The sequence below is a fragment of the Bos indicus x Bos taurus genome, chromosome 18, assembly GCF_003369695.1.
Source record: "Bos indicus x Bos taurus breed Angus x Brahman F1 hybrid chromosome 18, Bos_hybrid_MaternalHap_v2.0, whole genome shotgun sequence".
In the NCBI taxonomy this organism is placed as follows: Eukaryota; Metazoa; Chordata; class Mammalia; order Artiodactyla; family Bovidae; genus Bos; species Bos indicus x Bos taurus.
This window is the reverse complement of record NC_040093.1, coordinates 35,740,492-35,762,978: the sequence shown is the minus strand read 5'-3', so window position 1 is coordinate 35,762,978 and position 22,487 is coordinate 35,740,492.

Here is a 22,487-nt window from a genome sequence, read left to right as displayed (position 1 = left end):
GTAGACATACTTCAAATAGATACTCAACATTTCTATTTTATTGTTAATTCAGTATATTAGCATGAAATGTATTGGTGTTCAAGGAATTGTCATATTTACGGAATCTTTTTCTGAAATGTATCATGAATCTTTCAAGGGCTGAATAAACTGGAAAAGAAAATCATTAAATCTGGTAACTAAAGATGTACTTCCAAATACCAATAGTCAGAGATAAAAATTTAGGAGATTATGATAATATTGATTAGTTGTTTTGAGATAATGTTCTCTTACATCAATAGCAATAAAAGATGGGTGAGGAACAATTAGATACTCCATGACAGGAAACTGTCTTGGGAAATACGTATACAGATCCATTTTTAATTTTGTAGATTCTATAATCCATTTTCATTTTATCTCACAATACATTGATAGTGGGTTGCAAGAAAAATGCTATTAAGGTTACTTGCTTATACAATTTTCTGCAATAAATGAATTAATCTTTCCACTTATTTGATTTGTGATGATGGCATTTGTCATGTCCTTAGGACTGCAATCCAAATTTTAAGAAACCTGTGGTGTGATGAGTGACAGGAGAAAAAATAAAAGTTTGTTTCTAGTGTACTTTTTGATGGTGTTATCATTATTTCTTTTATTTGCTTTAAAGTTTTATTTAGGCATACTTAAACATTTTTCCACCTAGAGAAAAACATTTTTAAATAACTAAGATATTAAGCAATCTATATTGGGAGGTAGTACTCTCTGCTTTACTTTTCCCCCAATGCTGAAACTTCCAGAAGATACAATGTGACTTATTCATATCAAGAAGGAGCTTTCTTCTCACTGAAGGCTAGGAAAATATAAATGGCTAAAGTAAAATGTGGTAGAGTTTAGGCATGAATGTCCTGGCTGGGGTGGGAATGAGGGGTCAGGAGAAAATATAGTTAAATGCCTTTGAACTATGTATAGCAAACACAAAGGAAAAATAAAACACTTTAAATTCTGGCTACAGGATTGAAGTTTCAGCATCAAGTGTCAGGTAACTAGATCAATAGGAGCCTTTTGGAGTTAACAGAGTGATTATTTTTGAAGGCAGAGTCCTTGGGTACAGTTTTGCACTGTGCCATCTCCTAACTTCCTGACTCTGGATAAGTGATTTAATCTCTCTATGTTTCAAATTAGTGATCTCTAAAATGAGAGTCATAATTGTCCCAAAATACGTTATTTGTTATCAGGATTAGCGAGGATCATAGTGACATGGGTGATCATGATCTCAGAGGCCACGAGTAAGAAAGAGGAAATAATCAACTAACATCATCCTACTATGCCTGATAGTATCTTTTAGCAAATATACTTTTATATCTTATTTTTTTAACTCCAAGTATCTCTCTGAATTCCTCCCAATCCCACCGCTCTACCATGTTAGCTCAGATGGCTACTTCCTATTTCCTGTGACGGGAAGTAGTGTGTTAGTGAACCTTAAACAGTCCTTGGGGGAAGTGGGAGGTGGGCTTGCTTTATAGCAGTTGCCAATTTATGTGGTATAAATACACCCAACATAACCAGTTTCAAGCTGTCATTGGTTTACCAGTCATTTCATAAAATACTTACAGATATAACAAGTGACTTCTACAAGCTAGTATGAGCTGGCTTTACACACCATTATCTTATTTTTAAATTTGTAGTCCTCGCTGACATTACAGACTCCCCTTTCAGAAACCATCTCCATTTCCACAGCAGTGTCTTTGTGATAGCTGTTACTGGTGATTGCACTCAGCTCCCTGGTTACTATATTTCTTCCTCTTCTTTAATTGTTTTAATAACAGCATAGATAACATGTTAGTTACCTAGAAAAATACCATGAAATTAAAAGATTCAAGAAATCATCCATCTATTCAATTTTATTGAGTCACCATTTACTTAGGTGACTCTGGGCATGCAATGGTGAGCAATAACAAAGTCCTTGACTACAATGAGGCTTATATTTTATTAGGAAAAAACTAATAAAAACACAGGAAAATATAAAGTTCAGCTGGATATGTGCTTTGGAATAGATTTATATGGTCAAGTAAGTTACCAAAAGCCAAGACAGCTGCCTAGAAAGTGAAGCTTAAGCTGAAATGTGAAGAAAGTATAGGAAGTAACCAGGAAAAAGGGAGAGGAAGGAGCACTTTAGGCACAGGAAATGATGTAAATAAATAACTGAGGTATATGGAAGTCTCACCTGGCAGGTGGTAAGGACTATAGAATTTTAGAGGCAGTGATGGAGTAACACGATGTATTTGTTTGTTTTGTTTTAAAATATTTAGCACAACTGGAGAAGGAAATGGCAACCCACTCCAGTCTTCTTGCTGGAAAATCCCATGGACAGGGGAGCTTGGCGGGTGCAGTCCATGGGGTCGCAGGGAGTCGGACACCACTGAGCAACTAAGCAGCAGCAGCGGCAACAGCTTAAGCGTCTTGAATCAGCCACGTGATAGAATGCAATGGAATCTGACCATTCAAGCCTTGCCCGGGGGTACACACTTAATGACAACATTGGAATTAGTCATTTTTTTTTCCTGATTTTCATTTAGCATATATTTAAAAATTCAATTGTAATATCACTAAAACAAAATACCAATGTGAATCAACTCCAACTTCCAAATATGAAAGTGATTCTAGAGGACTTCCCAGGCAAGAATACTGAAGTGGGTTGCCACTTCCTTCTCCAGGCATCAAACATGGGTCTCCTGCATTGCAAGCAGATTCTTTATCATCTGAGCCAACAGGGAAGCCCAGTAATAGAATATTTTTCATTAAATTTGTAAATAGGGAGTATTTGAGATAAATGTGTTTGATGAAATATTTAAAGTTTTAAGATACATATAAATGTCATATGTGACTATTCTTATTTCTGCTTTACTATATGATTCAGTCTTCCTCAAATTAATGACTAAAGGAAGACATCTATCCCTTTTTGGTAACAGTTAATTTATGTCATACTGTATTCAGTTCAGTTCAGTCGCTCGGTCATGTCCAACTCTTTGCGACCCCATTAACCGCAGCACGCCAGGCCTCCCTGCCCATCACCAACTTTCAGAGTCCACCCAAACCCATGTCCATTGAGTCGGTGATGCCATCCAACCATCTCATTCTCTGTCGGCCCCTTCTCCTCCTGCCCTCAATTTTTCCCAGCATCAGGGTCTTTTCAAATGAGTCAGCTCTTCACATCAGGTGGCCAAAGTATTGGAGTTTCAGCTTCAACATCAGTCCTTCCAATGAATATTCAGGATGGATTTCTTTTAGGATGGACTGGTTGGATCTCCTTGCAGTCCAAGGGACTCTCAAGAGTATTCTCCTACACTACATTCAAAAGCACCGATTCTTCTGCACTCAGCTTTCTTCAAAGTCCAGCTCTCACATCTATACATGACCACTGGAAAAACCATAAGCTTGACTAGACGGACTTTTGTTAACAAAGTAATGTCTCTGCTTTTCAATATGCTGTCTAGGTTGGTCATAACTTTCCTTCCAAGGAGTAAGCGTCTTTTAATTTCATGGCTCCAATCACCATCTGCAGCGATTTTGGAGCCCAGAAAAATAAAACTAATGTAAAAAAAAATCTAATAAGATCTGTTTTACTCTCTTATAGATAATGTGATTAATTATTAAAACAAGAATAAAATCATGCAACTCAATATAGAACAACCCAATGCAAGTCAGGTTTTCTCCAAATCTTATTGTTATTTAGTTTTTCCCTGTGAATCCCTACCCAGACATACACAAACTCCATTTACACAAACACAACCAGAGACATAAATACACTTGCTTGTGTAATGATAGAAACTAACAATAATAGAAAGTTGACCATGTGACCAACTCATCACTAAGTATTTGACAGGTAATAGCATGTTTATTCTTTACAAATCTCTAAGGAATACAGAATCTTTAACTCTTTTACAGATGGGGATAAAACACAGAAAGAAAAAAAGAATCATTTGAGAAACTAGGAAGATAGAAAAGAAAGGTTCCCAGTTGTAAAGAGGTATGAAGCAAATCCCCATATTTTATGACCATGATAGACAGCAGGAAAGCATTCTCTGTGTATCCAGTAAAAACAAACAAAAAAAAAAAACAAAGAATCAACACACAGCTCATAGATTAGTTGGCAAATAGAAGACACCTTACCAAGCGATTTTTTTTTTTTTTTTTTTTTTTTACTTTTTCTGTAGATGAGCAAGATAATGAAGTAGTCTGGTCAAGGAAAATTAGGTATTTAAATATACAAGAAAAGATAAAGTCTTAGAATTAAGTTTGTAAATTGAAGATCAAGCAAAAAATTGCAAACGACACTGGTGGTAAACAGATCCTAGTTTAACAGGTCTCAGCAGATATTTTCTCCTAAGACATTCTATAATCAAGAATTACATGCAGTTTCCCTTGCTTGTAAGGGAAATTACATGCAGGCTCTCTTGTTTACATTAACTGCTGGGACTCTTTAGACCTTAAAGACTATAAGGAGACCAGAGTCTTGCTGACTGTACTAACATAGTGCATGCACAGCAACTTTTTAAGAAGAGTAACAGTTTTAGCAAAGGTGCCTTGGGTATATTATCAAGATGTTATCAGAAGCATACTGCTTTCATAGTTATTGATTCTCACATGTATCTAGCATAGGCTGAACATCCATACATTTGTTTACTGGCATTGTGTCATGAATATCTATGAATTATACGCAATGCCAAAGTCAGTCTTGAAAAACAGAAGGCTAATTCCCCCAAAATGTGACTACTCTTGGATCTACGAAAATGACTAGAAGGTAATAAGACTAGTTCAGTTCAGTTCAGTTTAGTCGCTCAGTCGTGTCCGACTCTTTGCAACCCCATGAATCGCAGCACACCAGGCCTCCCTGTCCATCACCAACTCCCGGAGTTCACTCACACTCACGTCCATCGAGTCAGTGATGCCATCCAGCCATCTCATCCTCTGTCGTCCCTTTCTCCTCCTGCCCCCAGTCCCTCCCAGCATCAGAGTCTTTTCCAATGAGTCCACTCTTCGCATGAGGTGGCCAAAGTACTGGAGTTTCAGCTTTAGCATCATTCCTTCCAAAGAAATCCCAGGGCTGATGTCCTTCAGAATGGACTAGTTGGATCTCCTTGCAGTCCAAGGGACTCTCAAGAGTCTTCTCCAACACCACAGTTCAAAAGCATAAATTCTTCAGCGCTCAGCCTTCTTCACAGTCCAACTCTCACATCCATACATGACCACAGGAAAAACCATAGCCTTAACTAGACGGACCTTTGTTGGCAAAGTAAGGTCTCTGCTTTTGAATATGCTATCTAGGTTGGTCATAACTTTCCTTCCAAGGAGTAAGCGTCTTTTAATTTCATGGCTTCAGTCACCATCTGCAGTGATTTTGGAGCCCCAAAAAATAAAGTCTGACACTGTTTCCACTGTTTCCCCATCTATTTCCCATGAAGTGATGGGACCGGATGCCATGATCTTCGTTCAAGACTAAATGCTTAGCAAATGTTTGAAGATATGTCATTATCTTCACTTGATTCTTTGGAAATATCCTAAACTTACTTCAATAAGGCTGCTATGCAGAGTAATTTTTGAATATAATATTAAGAAATTACATCACACAATTATGGTGATAAAGAAATACATTAATTTGTTCACTCAAAGTAATTTCTTTGTCTTCCTTTGAACCACCCATGGAGGTGGCAGTTATCTCATTTCTGATAACATAGTTAGATTTAAGCTACTTTTGAATCTAAGATCATATTAAAGGACAGAAAATACATTTGGTGTTGGTTAAAACAATGTCATAATTGGACATTAAAAATAGCATGTAGGGGAGAAAATATAAAAAGTCAGATTTTAAAGTCCAATGTCAATTATGAAAGCAACACAGTAACAAAGAATATTTGTCCAGCAGCTCCTAGAAATTGCTAGTAACAAGAATAAATAGCAAGGAATGTGGCTGATATGAAACATTTCTTACTAGACAAAATTGGACACAATTTCCTTTCAGACCAATAAAATCATTTTGGGAAAAGCAGCTTAGTGGGCCATCAGGATTGCCAATCCTGACACTTGAAAGCGAAGCAAAATTAATTTATAAAATTTGTTTTCTAAGAACCTAGCGGATCTTAGATATTATAGACATACAATGTATAATGCATACAAAGAAGCATAACTCCAAGGAATTATAGTGATAACAGCCAAATACTTCTTATAAGTGGGTTAAATATTGGAATCCACTGAAAAAAATGTATAATTAAAATTATGAAGACTAACTTATTGGGAATTTCTAGATTTGATTGTATAGCTTATAAATTGGTTAGATATTCAATGGCAAAGGAAAATAAATATCATTCAATAATGAAATGAATGCAGAGACAAAGTAATACTGCTACTACTAACATTGTACAGGATAACACTTGGATTTTAAGGAACTTCTCTATGATGAAAAAGAAAAAAATCTACCCAGTAATTATAAAACATAGGACACAGTGTTGCATCCTATATATAAAACATAGCAAATAGTTTCAAATGATTTTATAATAATTGAGTCACAATTAATTCATTAAGGCTTGAGGAAGTTTTGCACACTTAGAATGAATATTTGAGGACCTCTTAAAGGATAAGTAAGTTCTGTCAACATAGAGCATGAAAAAACAGGCAATCTTGGAAAGTATGAAGAAATGGTATGATCAGATCTCTGGACATATGAAAATACATGTTATGATCATGGTGAGAAAAACAATTACATTAACACAAGATATATTAATTTCTTTATGAGAGAAATGGGGATAATCGTGCCACAGCAGAAATTGCTAATATCCATCCCTTCTTCTTTGACTGCACAATAAAAGAATACTCAGACCTCCCTAGTGGTGCAGTGGATAAGAATCTGCCTGCCAACACAGGAGACATAGGTTCAATCCCTGATCCAGGAAGATTCCACATGCTGTGGAGCAACTAAGATCCTGCACCACAACTACTGAGCTTGCACTCTAGAGCCTGTGAGCAATAACTACTGAAGCCCATGCACCTAAGAGCCATGTGCTTCACAGCCGGAGATGCCACACGGTGAGAACCCCACACACTCAATGAAGAGTAGCCCTAGCTCTCTGCAATTAGAGAAAGCCTGCACAAAGTACTGAAGACCCAGTACAGTTATAAATAAATAAAAAGAATATCCATGTTGCTATGAGTGGTTTTACACCCAGATAAAACTATTTCAGTCTTAAACTTTGCTGGCTGATTGGCTTAGCCAAAAATATATAATAGGAAGTCATTAAGACTTCCACAAAATCTTTTTAAAAGGAACTCAATTGGCAGGTCTTTCTCGCACTTCTATTTTCCTCCTTCTTCCTGTCTTAAACATTATTCGATGATTGGTGTGGTTGCAGCCATATTTCAGCATAAGAACAAGAGTCATAACTGAGGGAAAATAGAGCTTAAGGTTGATCCCAGTGAAACAGAACCCACAGTGTTAGGTTTGGGTCACCTACCTCTGTGCTTTTAATTATGGATGAGAAAAGTCAATCCATGTCTTGTTTAACTCAATATTTATTGTTACAAAAGTTACCTTGAATCTTAGGGCTCATGAATTATACACATGCAAAAGTGAAAGTCATTCAGTCATGTCCTACTCTTTGCGATCGCATGGACTACACAGTCCATGGAATTCTCTGGACCAGAATACTGAAGTGGGTAGCCTTTCCTTTCTGCAGGGGATCTTCCCAACCCAGGGATTAAACCCAGGTCTCCTGCATTGTGGGTGGATTCTACCAGCTGAACCACAAGGGAAGCCCAAGAATACTGAAGTGGGTAGCCTATCCCTTCTCCAGTGGATCTTCCCGACCCAGGAATTGAACCAGGGAATCCTGCATTGCAGACGGATTCTTTCCCAACTGAGCTATGAGGGAAGCATTCCCATGCAGTGATAAACATTATAGAACTTGTACACATGCAATGATAAGTTTAATTCCTGGTACACATGAGGTACTTAATATCTACATCTACCATTACTACTAACAATAAAAACAGATGACTCAAAGCAACAATAAAAATAGATGACTTCAGGAGGATTCCATATTTCTGTGTATTCTCGTGATCTGAGAAAAAATTTCTTAAAAGGCATGTTCAAATATGTGATACATTGACAATATCATCATACAACTTGGGAACTTCATTTGGAGGATTAGGACCAAACGTTCTTTTTAGAGAAGTAAGACTAGTTAATATTCATAGCCATGTCTGTGGAAATCTATGGGGACACTTGTTTGGAAGTAATTCTAAACTTTTTTTATATGTAAGAACTTTGAGAAAATAACCTCACCTTTAGAAAATGCACACTACAGTCAGTTCAGTTCAGTTCAGTTGCTCAGTCGTGTCCGACTCTTTGCGACCCCATGAATTGCAGCACACCAGGCCTCCCTGTCCATCACCAACTCCCGGAGTTCACCCAAACTCTTGTCCATCGAGTCAGTGATGCCATCCAGCCATCTCATCCTCTGCTGTCCCCTTTTCCTCCTGCCCCCAATTGCTCCCAGCATCAGAGTCTTTTCCAATGAGTCAACTCTTTGCATGAGGTGGCCAAAGTACTGGAGTTTCAGCTTTAGCATCATTCCTTCCTAAGAACACCCAGGACTGATCTCCTTTAGAATGGACTGGTTGGATCTCCTTTCAGTCCAAGGGACTCTCAAGAGTCTTCTCCAACACCACAATTCAAAAGCATCAACTCTTCGGTGCTCAGCTTTCTTCACAGTCCAACTCTCACACCATACATGACTACTGGAAAAACCATAGCCTTGACTAGATGGACTTTTGTTGGCAAAGTAATGTCTCTGCTTTTTAATATGCTATCTAGGTTGGTCATAACTTTCCTTCCAAGGAGTGAGAATCTTTTAATTTCATGGCTGCAATCACCATCTGCAGTGATTTTGGAGCCCCCCAAAAATAAAGTCTGACACTGTTTCCACTGTTTCCCCATCTATTTGCCATGAAGTGATGGGACCAGATGCCATGATATTAGTTTTCTGAATGTTGAGCTTTAAGCCAACTTTTTCACTCTCCTCTTTCACTTTCATCAAGAGGCTTTTTAGTTCCTCTTCACTTTGGTATCACTAACTAGTTTGTGTGTGTTAGTTACTAAGTCATATCTGACTCTGTGACCCATGGACTGTAGCTCATCAGGCTCTTCAGTCTATGGAATTTTCCAGGCAAGAATGTGGTAGTGGGTAGCCATTCCCTTTTCCAGGGGATCTTTCCAACCCTGGGATCAAATCTGGGTCTCCCTCATTGCAAGCAGACTCTTTACCATCTGAGCCACCAGGAAAGCCCTAACTTGGAGATTTCCAAATATCTTTCTTGATAGAGGACCAAACATCACAAAGCCTGTTGAACACAAAACCCCCCTAAGCATCAGCCAAGAGCCTGCTCCCTATTCAAATGCAGTCCAACCACCTGGGTCGGGGCCTCAAGCTGCCCATCCTAAGCCTATTTTCAGCTTTTACTTTCTGTTGCTTAGGACTTGCCAGCTCAGAGTCCTAAGGTCTGGACTTGCAACACAAAGGTTTTCCAAATGAATTGCTAAAATTATTAAAAATCTGTGTGAACATTTGTTGGGACTAGTCACAAGCTACCTATTCAAAGGGGAGACAAAAGAGAGCCCATATTGAGAGAAATTAAACAGATGGTTAAAGACAAGCAATCTGACATTTCTGGACAATTACAATGCTCATATGACTGAAAGACAGGATACAGTACTTTTTCTCTGTCCTAACAGAATGTCACATTGTAGTTATCAAATAACTTTTTACAGATATCAACTATTTTATCCCAATATTATTTTATTAAAAAAAAGCAGCCCAAATGTTATTTTCAGTTGCTATTTTTAACAAATGAGAAAACTGAGGCTCAAAGTTAAATAACTTGTTTAAATTAATGTAGGTAGCAAAAGCTTTACTTTCTTCCTAGAATTTATTATTACCAAGGAATTAATTTTCAAATGCATATTTATCTCACAGTGAAATATAAACTCAATAAAGTCAGCTTTTAGCTGCTTGAGTTACCTCCATACCACCTGCAACTTAAATATGATTGTCCCTTGGTAGGTTATTAAAACAGCACAAGTGTTTGTGTGTGTGTATATATGTGCATACATACATACAGTATCAGAAAAAAAAGAGTTGATCTGTGTGACTGTAGATCTGTGTGACTTTGAAACAGCCTTATTGACTTCACAGCATTATGGCCTATGAGTTTTTTTTTTGTTATCATGATGTTATCATTGGAAGAATTAAAACATGCAAATCCTGTCATGAAACTCAGTTCTTTTTCCCATAAAAAGGAAGACATGCCATAAACAGGAGCAGAATGGCAATCAAAGTTTCATTTTATCCATAGTTATCTAAGAGGCTAATATTCTAATTCAGACCCCACTTAAAAAGGCTGAGTAGACACACCAGTCAGAATGGCTACTATCAAAAAGTCTACAAACAATAAATGCTGGAGAGGGTGCAGAGAAAAGGGAACCCTCTTACACTGTTGGTTGGAATGCAAACTAGTACAGCCACTATGGAGAACAGTGTGGAGATTCCTTAAAAAATTGGAAATACAACTGCCATACGACCCAGCCATCCCACTGTTGGGCAAACACAACAAGGAAACCAGAATTGAAAGAGACACGTGTACCCCAGTGTTAATTGCAGCACTGTTTATAATAGCTAGGACATGGAAGCAACCTAGATCTCCATCAGCAGACAAATGGATAAAGTTGTGGTACATATACACAATGGAATATTACTCAGCTATTAAAAAGAACACATTTGAATCAGTTCTAATGAGGTGGATGAAACTGGAGACTATTATACAGAGTAAAGTAAGTCAGAAAAGAAAAGCACCAATACAGTATATTAACACATATATATGGAATTTAGAAAGATGGTAAATCATTATGGTAAATGATGGGAAATCACCCTATATGCGAGACAACAAAAGAGATACTGATATAAAGAACAGACTTTTGAAAAAAGTCTGAAGAGACTTTGAACTGAAGAGTCCAAGACTCTTGGACTCTGTAGAAGAAGGCAAGGATGGGATGATTTGAGAGAATAGCATTGAAACATGTATATTACCATATGTGAAATAGATCACCAGTTCAAATTCGATGCATGAAACAGGCACTCAAAGCTGGTGCACTGGGACCACCCTGAGGGATGGGATGGGGAGAGAGGTGGGAGGGGGGTTCAGGATCGGGGGACACATGTACACCCATGGCTGATTCACGTCAATGTACAGCAAAAACCACCACAATATTGTAAAGTAATTAGCCTCCAATTAAAATAAATTAATTGACTAAAACTAAAAAAGAAGTAAGAAGGGGTCTCCAATGTTGAGAAAGAGTGTAGAAACCTCTTATTTATCTTTTTTTTCTTAACAATTTTTTTTCTCATTTCTCTTGTGCCCTAGGCGGGGGAAAAGGCTGAGTAAAAACCCTAATTAGAAACAAAGCCTAATTAGTACCTTTTTCCTCCCCTCAGTCTATATAACTGAGAGTAATACAGGTAATAGCTTAGATATAGGTGAGGGAGAATGAGAAACAGGAGGAGAAGGAAGAACAGAAGGTGAAGAGACTGGCTCAGCCTAGAAAAAGCCTGATCTCAAATACACATTCAGTCATTTAAATTGTAGAAAAGGAAATTTGGCCAGTGTACTCTGTCAGAACAAGACCTAAGATGATTGCTTACCAAATAGATGAAACAGGAAGGATGTACAGGAAAGGATGAAAAACGAATCTGGGATTTTATCCTTTTGAAACAGTAATCCACACATGATTAACTGTGGCCAAATCCCAATTGTTTCTGACTAATCTCATTACCAGTGTGTTTCTCAGAGGATAAGGGTAGAAGGGGAGGTTGCTGAAGGATTTGAAGAGCTGGTAAAGGCAATTCTATATTGTGCAAAGGAGGGAACATTTTAATTATTTCTCTATATCAGTTCTCCTTATTAATTCCATAACCAAAATCCTGTAAGTGAGGAATTTCCTCTGGTTTACTGGTCTCAGGCACAGGAAGGATAAAAGGAGGTATTGCTATTTCAGACAAAAATAAAAGCTATCAATATCTAAAATATGTATCAAAAATATTCTCACAGCACTCCCATATAAAACATTGTATTTTGGCATGCTAGATGCTAAATTAACATAACAGCATCTCTCCCTACTAGAAACTTAAACAGTGGTATTAAAACAATATCAATGGCAATATGAGAAGATATTGTAGAATTGAGCCAGTAAATATACTCTTCATTCAGTCTAATACTTTAGACAGTAAACATGCCTTTTTCAACAATGAAAGTGATGTATGTTTAATATGTGCTTTTGATTGCCTCCAGTCTTCATTTCCGTTTATGGAACTGAAAGACTTGGTAAGTGTTGGCAAGGACCTTGGAAGTTTTCATAAAATGTAGAATCGATGAAATTTTACCAAGTACATTTTTACCAAGCCATCATTTTTATATGTACAGAATATGCAGATAAAAAATAAAGAATCTGTTATCCAGGGTCACACTTACTTAATAGGAAAGATGGTCTGCAATATGGATGAAGTGAATCCTAGATTTTTCATTTTGCCTTTCGTATGTTTACACAATTAAACCACATCCAGTTCAATGAGTTTGAATTATCATGTTTTATCCATGTGTAAGCACATGCACACTGCTTTACTTCCTTGACTGTCTCCAAAGGGCTGCAACCCAAAATGTACATACTTCAAGTGTAATGAAAGAAACCAAAAAGTAACATTTACTATTTTAAGAACTATAGCTAAATGTTCCTCCAGGCTGGTTCTGGTCCAATACATGATTTGACTATCTTTCAAATATGACAAGACAGTTATAATTCAAAAGTAACCTGGGTCTGTTTCTCTATCCTCTTTCAGGCACTTTGTTATCTCTACTCACTGTCTTAAGTTAAAATCTTAAAGAAAATAAACAAGATAGGAAATAGAGAAAAAAATATGTTTCTAGATTTTGTTTTCCAAAGCCACAGCTCTCATGAAAACTATGAATATTTGGGCATAGACAAAATGATTGGAAGAAAATACACCAAAGGACAAAAAAACAAATGGATAAAGAGCAAGTCTCCTCTACCCACCCTCCCTCCATTCTTCTTGCCTGAACTGTTGTAGAGAGCAGTGTTTCTCTGCTAAGGCTGTATGGAGAAGCAGATTAGAGGAGAGTCATCAATACATTCTTCACAGAGACACACACACCCAAAATTTCCCTTACTGGTTCCCCCAGTGGAATCTTGAGATGAAAGTGAAACATCAGGGCAGGAAAGCATGCTTGGCCAAGGCACACCAACTGAACAAAGCTACCCAGGTGGAAATGCTCCTGTCCCAGGTGGGCACAGGATCTATGTGGTATTCTAGTGCCTCCACGGGGTAGACTTAGATAGTGAATAAAGCATCCAAAACCAAAAGGTAACAAAGATTCTGGCATATCTGAATGAGAATCTATGTGCACAAACTGGAGCATAAGAGCTATCTTCCCTCCCAACCCTAAATTAATGTCCAGCCTTCTAGAAAGGAGACACAGACATCGGTTTCCAGTCAACACAAAAAGTCCAAAATAGTCTGAGATTAAGTTTCGGACACCACGGTGTTAATACTGAAGATTTACAATGAAAGCAAACTTGATTTAATTCATAGAGAAAAGAAAATTATAAGTTTCTGAAATGGGATTCTTACCTGCCACAGAAGCAAATCTTCTCTCAAGATCCAACTCTCTTCGACAAATTTGTCAGTTCTCCTGATGAATTCTGCAATCAAAAAAAGTTACCAATCATCTACCGTGAAATATTTTCTGAATGTCCTAGAAGCAAATTGTTTTACTATCAGACAGATTGACACTGATGTTGTTGATGATGATCTCTTAATAAATACATGCACCACATTAGTGTCTGCTATAAAAGTATATAGGATGTATAGCCTGAGGCTCCTGTGAAGAAAGAAACTACAAGCACCCATATTTTGTATACTTTTTATGTTCCTTGTGTATTAAATGCTTTACATCAATATTATTCAATGTTTTTTATGAACCGAGTGGACCTGCTTTTACCAAGCACGTAGAGTTTTCTAAGCTTCTCAGGCTCCCAAGTGACCCCAGATGCTCACATCAGTCAACATCTCTTCTTCTTGAAGAGGATGACAGAAAGAAGAAATCTATGAATCAGAACATTCCCTGTATCAGTAAACACTGTGTGTGCAGTCATGTGTTTATCGCAAAGGTTGACAGATATGAACTCCAAATAGGAAATGAAGAGAAAGAAAGAGAGTAAGAAGCCATCATTAAATTTCTTGGTAGAATTAACAAGATGGAGAGCAAAATACATTTTTCTTTACTCCTCTTCTCAAGCAAGATTACCCACTCATATAATCTGAGGATATCCTTTCAGGGAATGCAATATACTTTTCCATTTCATTTGTCATTTTTTTTTATTGAAGAATAGTTGAATTACAATATTGTGTTAGTATACAGCAAAGTGATTTAGTTATATCTTTTTCAGATTATTTTACTTTATACATTATTTTAAATTATTGAATAAAATTCCCTATGCTATACACAAAATCCTTGTTGTTCTATTTGTATTTTTATGGTTTAATGTTTTTTAATGTTTGATCTACTAAATAGAAAATTCTACAAAAACAATGACTGTACCTATTTTCTCTGCCTTATAATCCCAGAAATTACGATGGTCTACATAACACAAGTCTGACTCTGCGCGACACCATAGACGGCAGCCCTCCAGGCTCCCCCGTCCCTGGGATTCTCCAGGCAAGAACACTGGAGTGGGTTGCCATTTCCTTCTTCAATGCATGAAAGTGAAAAGTGAAAGTGAAGTCGCTCAATAGTGTCTGACTCTTCAGCGACCCCATGGCCTGCAGCCTACCAGACTCCTCCACCCATGGGATTTTCCAGGCAAGAGTACTGGAGAGGGGTGCCATTGCCTTCTCCGACATAACACATGGAAATGCTAACTAAATAATTTTGAATAGAATTGAAAAATTTTTGTCTTCTAAGTTACAACTGTTTAACTGAATTGATAGGCCGTTTGGAAAATGATCAAGGAAATGGCAACCCACTCCAGTACTCTTGCCTGGAAAATTCCATGGACGAAGGAGCCTGATAGGCTATAGTCCTTGGGGTTGCAAAGAGTCAGATATGACTGAGAGACTTCACTTTTTTTTTTTTGGAAAATGATCTGTTAAGGATCCATATCATAATATATGGGCTTCCCTGGTGGCTCAATGGGAAAGAATCCCCCTGCAATGCAAAAGACAGAGGAGACACGAGTTCCATCCCTGAGTCAGGAAGATCCCCTGGAGGAGGGCATGGCAACCCACTCCAGGATTCTTGTCTGGAGAAACCCATGGACAGAGCAGCCTCATGGCCTACAGTCCTTAGGGTTGCAAAGAGTTGACACATTGTTCCAAGACACATAGAACAATCTGAACAGGACTCGCTATTTCCCCCACTTCATGGCACTTAGCTCATATCCTTTTCATCTTTTCACATTTTCCCAGAATTCTTCACTTGTAATTAAACTTAGCATTGAAACACTCAATTTAAGTGCTTCTTTGCAGTTTTCATTTCTTTCTGTAGGCTCTTCTGTCAAGAAAAACTGGTATTAAATAAATATGCATGTTTTTCCTTACTTTTGTTAAACTACTTCATGTTACAGGGTTTTCAGGCAAGAATTTAGAAAAGTAGAGGATAAGATAGCCTGTTTTCACACAGGCAGTCCACAAATGAAGATAAATGACTGGACAGTAAGGGCAAAATAAGATGCTCCACATCATTACGCATCAGGAAAATAAAAATTAAAACTACAGTGGGAGGATACCCTATCTATTCGAAGGGCTGAAATTAAAAGGACTGATGGTACCAACTGTTAGCAAAAATATTGAAAAGAATTCTCGTTAATGTTGTAGAAATATAGAACAATAAAAATCACTTTTAAAAAATCATTTGGAATTTCCTTTAAAAAGTTAAGCATATATTCACAATATAACTCATACTTACCAAAGAGAAATGAAAGTGTTACATCCATATGAAGTCTTGTATAAGATGATCGCAGCAGCTTTATCTTTAATAACCAAAAACTCTGAACACCACAAATGTCCTTCAGTTAATGGACAGACAATATGTGGTCTGTTCTTTCAGGAAAAATAAAGAAAGAATGAAAGAAAGAAGGAAGGAAGGAAAAAAAGGATGGAGGGAGGAAAGGACTAATAACTTGGGTGCATCTTAGAAACACTATGCATTTCCCTGGTGGCTCAGACAGTAAAGAATCCACCTGCAATGCAGGAGACCTGGGTTCGACTCCTGAGTTAGGAAGATCCCCTAGAGAAGGGAGTGGCTACCCACTCCAGTATTCTTGCCTGGAGAAAACCCTGGACAGAGGAACCTAGTGTGCTACAGATCGTGGGGTTGTGAAGAGCCAGACAAGACTGAGTGACTAATACTTTCACTTCATTTTAGAAACATTATTCAGAGTGACAAGTTATATACAAAAGAGTGCATGTCCTGTGCAAATATAAAGTCACATATAATGACTGAAAGTTTACAGTGATGGATAGACCACAAAGTGTACAAATAAACTTTTAGGAGTGATGCAAATACTCTCTATCATAATCATGGTGGTGATTCCATATCCTTATTGTTGTTGCTGTTGTTCACTTGCTAAGTTGTGTCTGACTCTTTGCAGTCCCATGAACTGAAAGCATACCAAGCTTCCCTGCCCTTCCTTATCTCCTGTGGTTTGCTCAAACTCATGTCCATTGAGCTGGTGATGCTGTCTAACCATCTCATCCTCTATTTCCCTCTTCTCCTTTGCTTTCAGTCTTTTCCAGCATCAGGGTCTTTTCCAATGAGTCAGCTCGTCACATCAGGTGGTCAAAGTATTGGAGCTTCAGTTTCAGCACTGTCCTTCCAATGAATATTCAGAGTTGATTTCCTTTAGGATTAACTGATTTGATTGCCTTGCTGTCCAAGGGACTCTCAAGAGTCTTCTCCATTCTCCAGTACCACAATTCAAAAGCATCAATTCTTTGGCACTCAGCCTTCTTTGTAATTGAACTCTCACATCGGTAAAATAGGACTACAGGAAAAACCACAGCTTTGACTATATGGACCTTTGTCAGCAAAGTGATGTCTCTGCTTTACAATATGCTGTCTAGGTTTATCATATCTTTACTTCCTAGGAATAAGAATCTTTTAATTTCATGGCTGTAGTAACCATGTGCTGTGATCTGGGAGACCAAGAAAATAAAATCTGTCACTGTTACCACTTTTCCCCCTTCTATTTGCCATGAAGTGATGGGACCAGATGCCATGATCTTAGTTTTTTAATACTGAAGGATTTTTGAATTTATTTATTTTTAATTGAAGGATATTTACAATATTGTATTGATTTATGCCATACATCAACATGGTTCAGCCAAAGTTATACACAATGAATGTTGAGTTTTAAGTCAGCTTTTCACTCTCCTCTTTAACTCTCATGAAGAGGTTCTTTAGTTCCTCTTTACTTTCTAAAGTGGTATCACTTTAGAAAGTGATATTTGAGTGGTGTCATCTGCATATCTGAGGTTGTTGATATTTCTCCCAGCAATCTTTTCCAGCTTGTGATTCATCTAGTCCAGAATTTCATATTATGTACTCTGCATATGTAAGTTAAATAAGCAGGGTGATAATATATAGCCTTGTCATACTCCTTTCCCAATTTTGAACCAGTCCATCGTTCCATGTCCGATTCTAACTGCTGCTTCTTGAGCTGCATACAAGTTTCTCATGAGACAAGTAAGGCAGCCTGGTATTTCTGTCTTTTGAAGAATTTTCCAGTCTTTTGTGATCCACAGTCAAAGGCTTTAACATAGTCAATGAAGCAGAAGTAGATGTTTTTCTGGAGCTCCCTTCCATTTTCTATGAACCAATGAATGTTGGCAATTTGCTCTCTGGTTCCTCTGCCTTTTCTAAATGCTGGTTTTACACCTGGAAGTTCTCATCCATGTACTGCTGAAGCCTAGCTTGAAGGATCTGGAGCATAACCCTGCTTGCATGTGAAATGAGCACAATTGTGTAGCAGTTTGAACATTTTTTTGGCATTGCCTTTCTTTGGGATTGGAATGAAAACTGATCTTTTCATTAGGCTTATTATATCTGCCAAAATTCAACATTTGTACAATTTAAATGGATTCAGCTTATTCGTACATTTTTTCATAATAACATTGATTACAGAAAAGAATTCCCATGACCAAACATGGAGCTCTGGGTACAGAACCTAATTGAATTACTTTATTCCAATTTCTTCTGTAACAGGATTCCCATCTACAGTATTCTAGAATGAAGGATGCATACAAAAATACAAAGTGAGTGATTAAAATGTATAATAGGATTTCTGATACATAAGTTCTGGACATAATACCCATTTTCAAAATAAGGGAAAATAAACCCAACTTCTAGAAAGAAGAGAAAGAAAGAGGAGGAAAGTGAATGACTGAGAAATGAGAAACTGTGATTACAAATGCATTCCAAGTCTCATTGTTTGCTTTCAAACTTCTACCTCTTCCAGTGATGTGAGTCAGTGAATCTAAAATGATTGAGCTACCTTGAATTGAATTTCTCTTATGATAAATGATCCATAACTAAAGATATATAAATATATATGTGTGTGTATGTGTGTGTGTGTGTGTGTGTGTGTGTATTGGTTTTCTGGAATGTCTTTAAAAGTTTTCAAATTTCTGAATATAGCTTATTTGATATTTTCGATAAATGGTGCTCAATCAATTGGATTTCCATATAAGAAAAACATATCTTACCCTCACCTGTTATTATATACAAAATCAATCCCTGGGATTGCAGACCTAAACATGAAAGTAAAGTAAAGCTTCTAAAGGAAAATACAGAAGAACATCTTTATGAAATGAGGCAGTCATATACATACATGGATATAACACAGTCACCATAAGACACACACTAAATATAGTAACACAATTTGTATTAACCAAGAAAGTGGAACTTATGGGGTGGGAGAATAATCTGGTTCTTGGTCTGCATCCTGGTTACAAGAATATACCCAATTGAAAAAATTTCATCACTTTGATTATGTATTGTATATGCATTTTTCTCATATAAAACATAGTTCAGTAGAAAGGAAAAAAAAAAAACTAGATGCACAGTAACTAGTCAATGAATACTATGTATCATCATTGTTGTTGTTACTACAATTACCTACATCTTCATCACAAATAGGGCTTCTCTGATAGCTGAGTTGGTAAAGAATCCGCCTGCATGCAGGAGACCCGGTTCAATTCCTGGGTTGGGACTATCACCTGGAGAAGGGATAGGCTACTCGTCCTACTATTCGTGGGCTTCCCTTGTGGCTCAGCTGGTAAAGAATCTGCCTGCAATGCAGAGACCTAGATTTAATCCCTGGGTTGGGAAGATCTCCTGAAGAAGGGAAAGGCTACACAGTCCAGTATTCTGGCCTGGAGAATTCCATGGACTGTCTGTCCATGGGGTTGCAAAGAGTCAGACACGACTGAGCGACTTTCACTTTCCCTTTCATCACAAATGATGGCCTGAAAAATGTTTAGTAGTCTCTGGTTACTTAATAATTTATGTTTGATAAGCATGTATTTCAAACATTGTCAAGTATTTAATGTTTCTTTACTGTGAGTTCTTTAAGGCAAGAATTATGACTTATTCTGTTTTTTAATTTATCTATTACCCTAAAAACAAAAAAAGATCTTAATGACCCAGATAACCATGATGGTGTGATCACTCACCTAGAGCCAGACATCCTGGAATGTGAAGTCAAGTGGGCCTTAGGAAGCATCACTAGGAACAAAGGTAGTGGAGGTGATGGATATCCAGCTAAGCTATTTCAGATCCTAAAAGATGATGTTGTTAAAGTACTGCACTTAATATGCCAGCAAAATTATAAAACTAAGCAGTGGCCACAGGACTGGAAAAGGTCAGTTTTCATTCCAATCCCAAAGAAAGGCAATGTCAAAGAATGCTCAAACTACTGCACAATTGCACTCATCTCACATGCTAGCAAAGTAATGCTCAAAATTCTTCAAGTGGGGCTTTAACAGTACATGAACTGAGAACTTCCAGATGTTCAAACTGGATTTAGAAAAGGCAGAGGAACCAGAGGTCAAATTGCCAGTATCCACTGGATCATCATAAAAGCAAGATTTCCAGAAAAACATCTACTTCTGCTTCATTGACTATGCTAAAGCCTTTGACTGTGTGGATCACAACAAACTGTGGAAAATTCTTCAAGAGATGGGAATATCAGACCACCTTACCTGCCTCCTAAGAAACCTGTACGCAGGTCAAGAAGCAACAGTTAGAACTGAACACGGAACAATGGACTGGTTCCAAATTAAGAAAGGAGCACATCAAGGCTGTATATTGTCACCCTGCTTATTTAACTTCTATGCAGAGTACATATGCAAAATGCTGGGCTGGATGAAGCACAAGCTGGAATCAAGATTGCTGGGAGAAATATCAATAACCTCAGATATGCAGATGACACCACCCTTATAGCAGAAAGAAAAAAGGATCTAAGGAACCTCTTGATGAGGGTTAAAGAGGAGAGTGAAAAAGCTGGCTTAAAATTGAACATTCAAAAAATGAAGATCATGGCATCTAGTTCCATCATTTCATGGCAAATAGATGGGAAAGCAATGGAAACAGTGAAAGACTGTATTTTCTTGGGTTCCAAAATCACTGCATATGGTGACTGCAGCCATGAAATTAAAAGATGCTTGCTCATTGGGAGAAAAGCTATGACCAACCTAGACAGCATTTTAAAAAGCAGGGACATTATTTTTCTGACAAAGGTCTGTCTAGTCACGGTTATGGTTTTTCTAGTAGTCATGTATGGATATGAGAGTTGGACCACAAAGAAAGCTGAATGCCAAAGAATTGATGCTTTTAAACTGTGGTATTGGAGAAGACTCCTCAGAGTCCCATGGACAGCGAGGAAATGAAACCAGTCAATCCTAACGGAAATCAGTCCTGAATATTCACTGGAAGGACTGATGCTGAAGCTGAAGCTCCAATACATTGGAAGGATTGATGCTGAAGCTGAAGCTCCAGGCCATCTGATGGGAAGACGGGACTCAGTGGAAAAGACCCAGATGCTGGGAAAGATTGAAGGCTGGAGAAGAAGTGGAAAACAGAGGATAAGATGGTTGGATGGTATCACCAACTCAATGGACATAAGTTTGAGCAAGCTCCAGTAGTTGGTGACAGACAGAGAAGCCTGGCATGCTGCAGTCATGGGGTTGCAAAAGTGACTGAACTGAACTGAACTGAAAAACATTTTGAAAGAATTTGTATGCGTGCCTTCATGTTTGTGTCTGTACCCACATACACACACAAAAGAATACTCAAACAGAGCCCCTCCCATTCCCTTAAATTCTAAATGTAGGTATGGAAATTTAAAAGTATATAGTAGAAATGATCATCACTTTCTTCTGCAGGGCTCTGATGTTTATGTGACACTAATATTGTAAAAGATACTAGCTATTATTGAATCATTATTGGTTTATTCATTTTATTGCTCATTGGTTGAAATTTGCTTTATGTGCACTTTAGAGACTTAAGTGCACAACACTTTATTCCCAGAAGTAAAACAGAAGCAGAGAAGCTAGAATATTTACTGAATATATTCAAAGTGCATGTGTGTAAGCACTAATGTTCCTCTGATTTTCTTATTATGTGATTTAGCCTTGTTTCTTTCCTTTGCTTTTTTTTTTTTTTTTTTTTTTAAGTTTCCACACGAGTAAGGAGTATTTCTGTGCTGAATGCAAAAGGTAGAACATAGCATACAGATAGAATTCAAGTACTGTAAAAGGTATTTTTACCCTTGTTTAGTATTAATAATAATGATAAAAATAACTACAATTTATTGATCACCAAACCTACAGCCACTATTATGGTAAGAGTTTTATATTAAGCATATTCTTATTCTGATATATAAATATTTTTTTATTTCTAGAGATACAGAAACAGATGTCCAAGGTAACACTAAACTTATTCAATGTCACACAGTAAATAAGCGGCAGTACTGAGATTTAAATACTGACTGTATGGACTTGCTCTTCATTTCAAAGCAAAGAATCTAATTCCAGAATATTTAACAAATAATTTCTTTTTTTTTTCTTCCACCAGTTCTTCATCCCTGTCCCTCTCTCTTTCTTCCTTCCGTTCCCCTCTTTTTCATCCAAGTCTCTTCCATGCTGGTGATCAAAGAAAGAGTTTATACTGTGGTTTTAATAAATGCTCTTCCAAGAAAATATGGATTTTCTGTGGGCTGTCAAGAGGAAACAGTCTAAGCTGAGAGGGAAAAAAGAGCAGAGCACAGAGATGAACATGAATGGTGATGAATGAATGAATCAATACAGAAAATGAGATCAGTGAAAGTTAAGAAG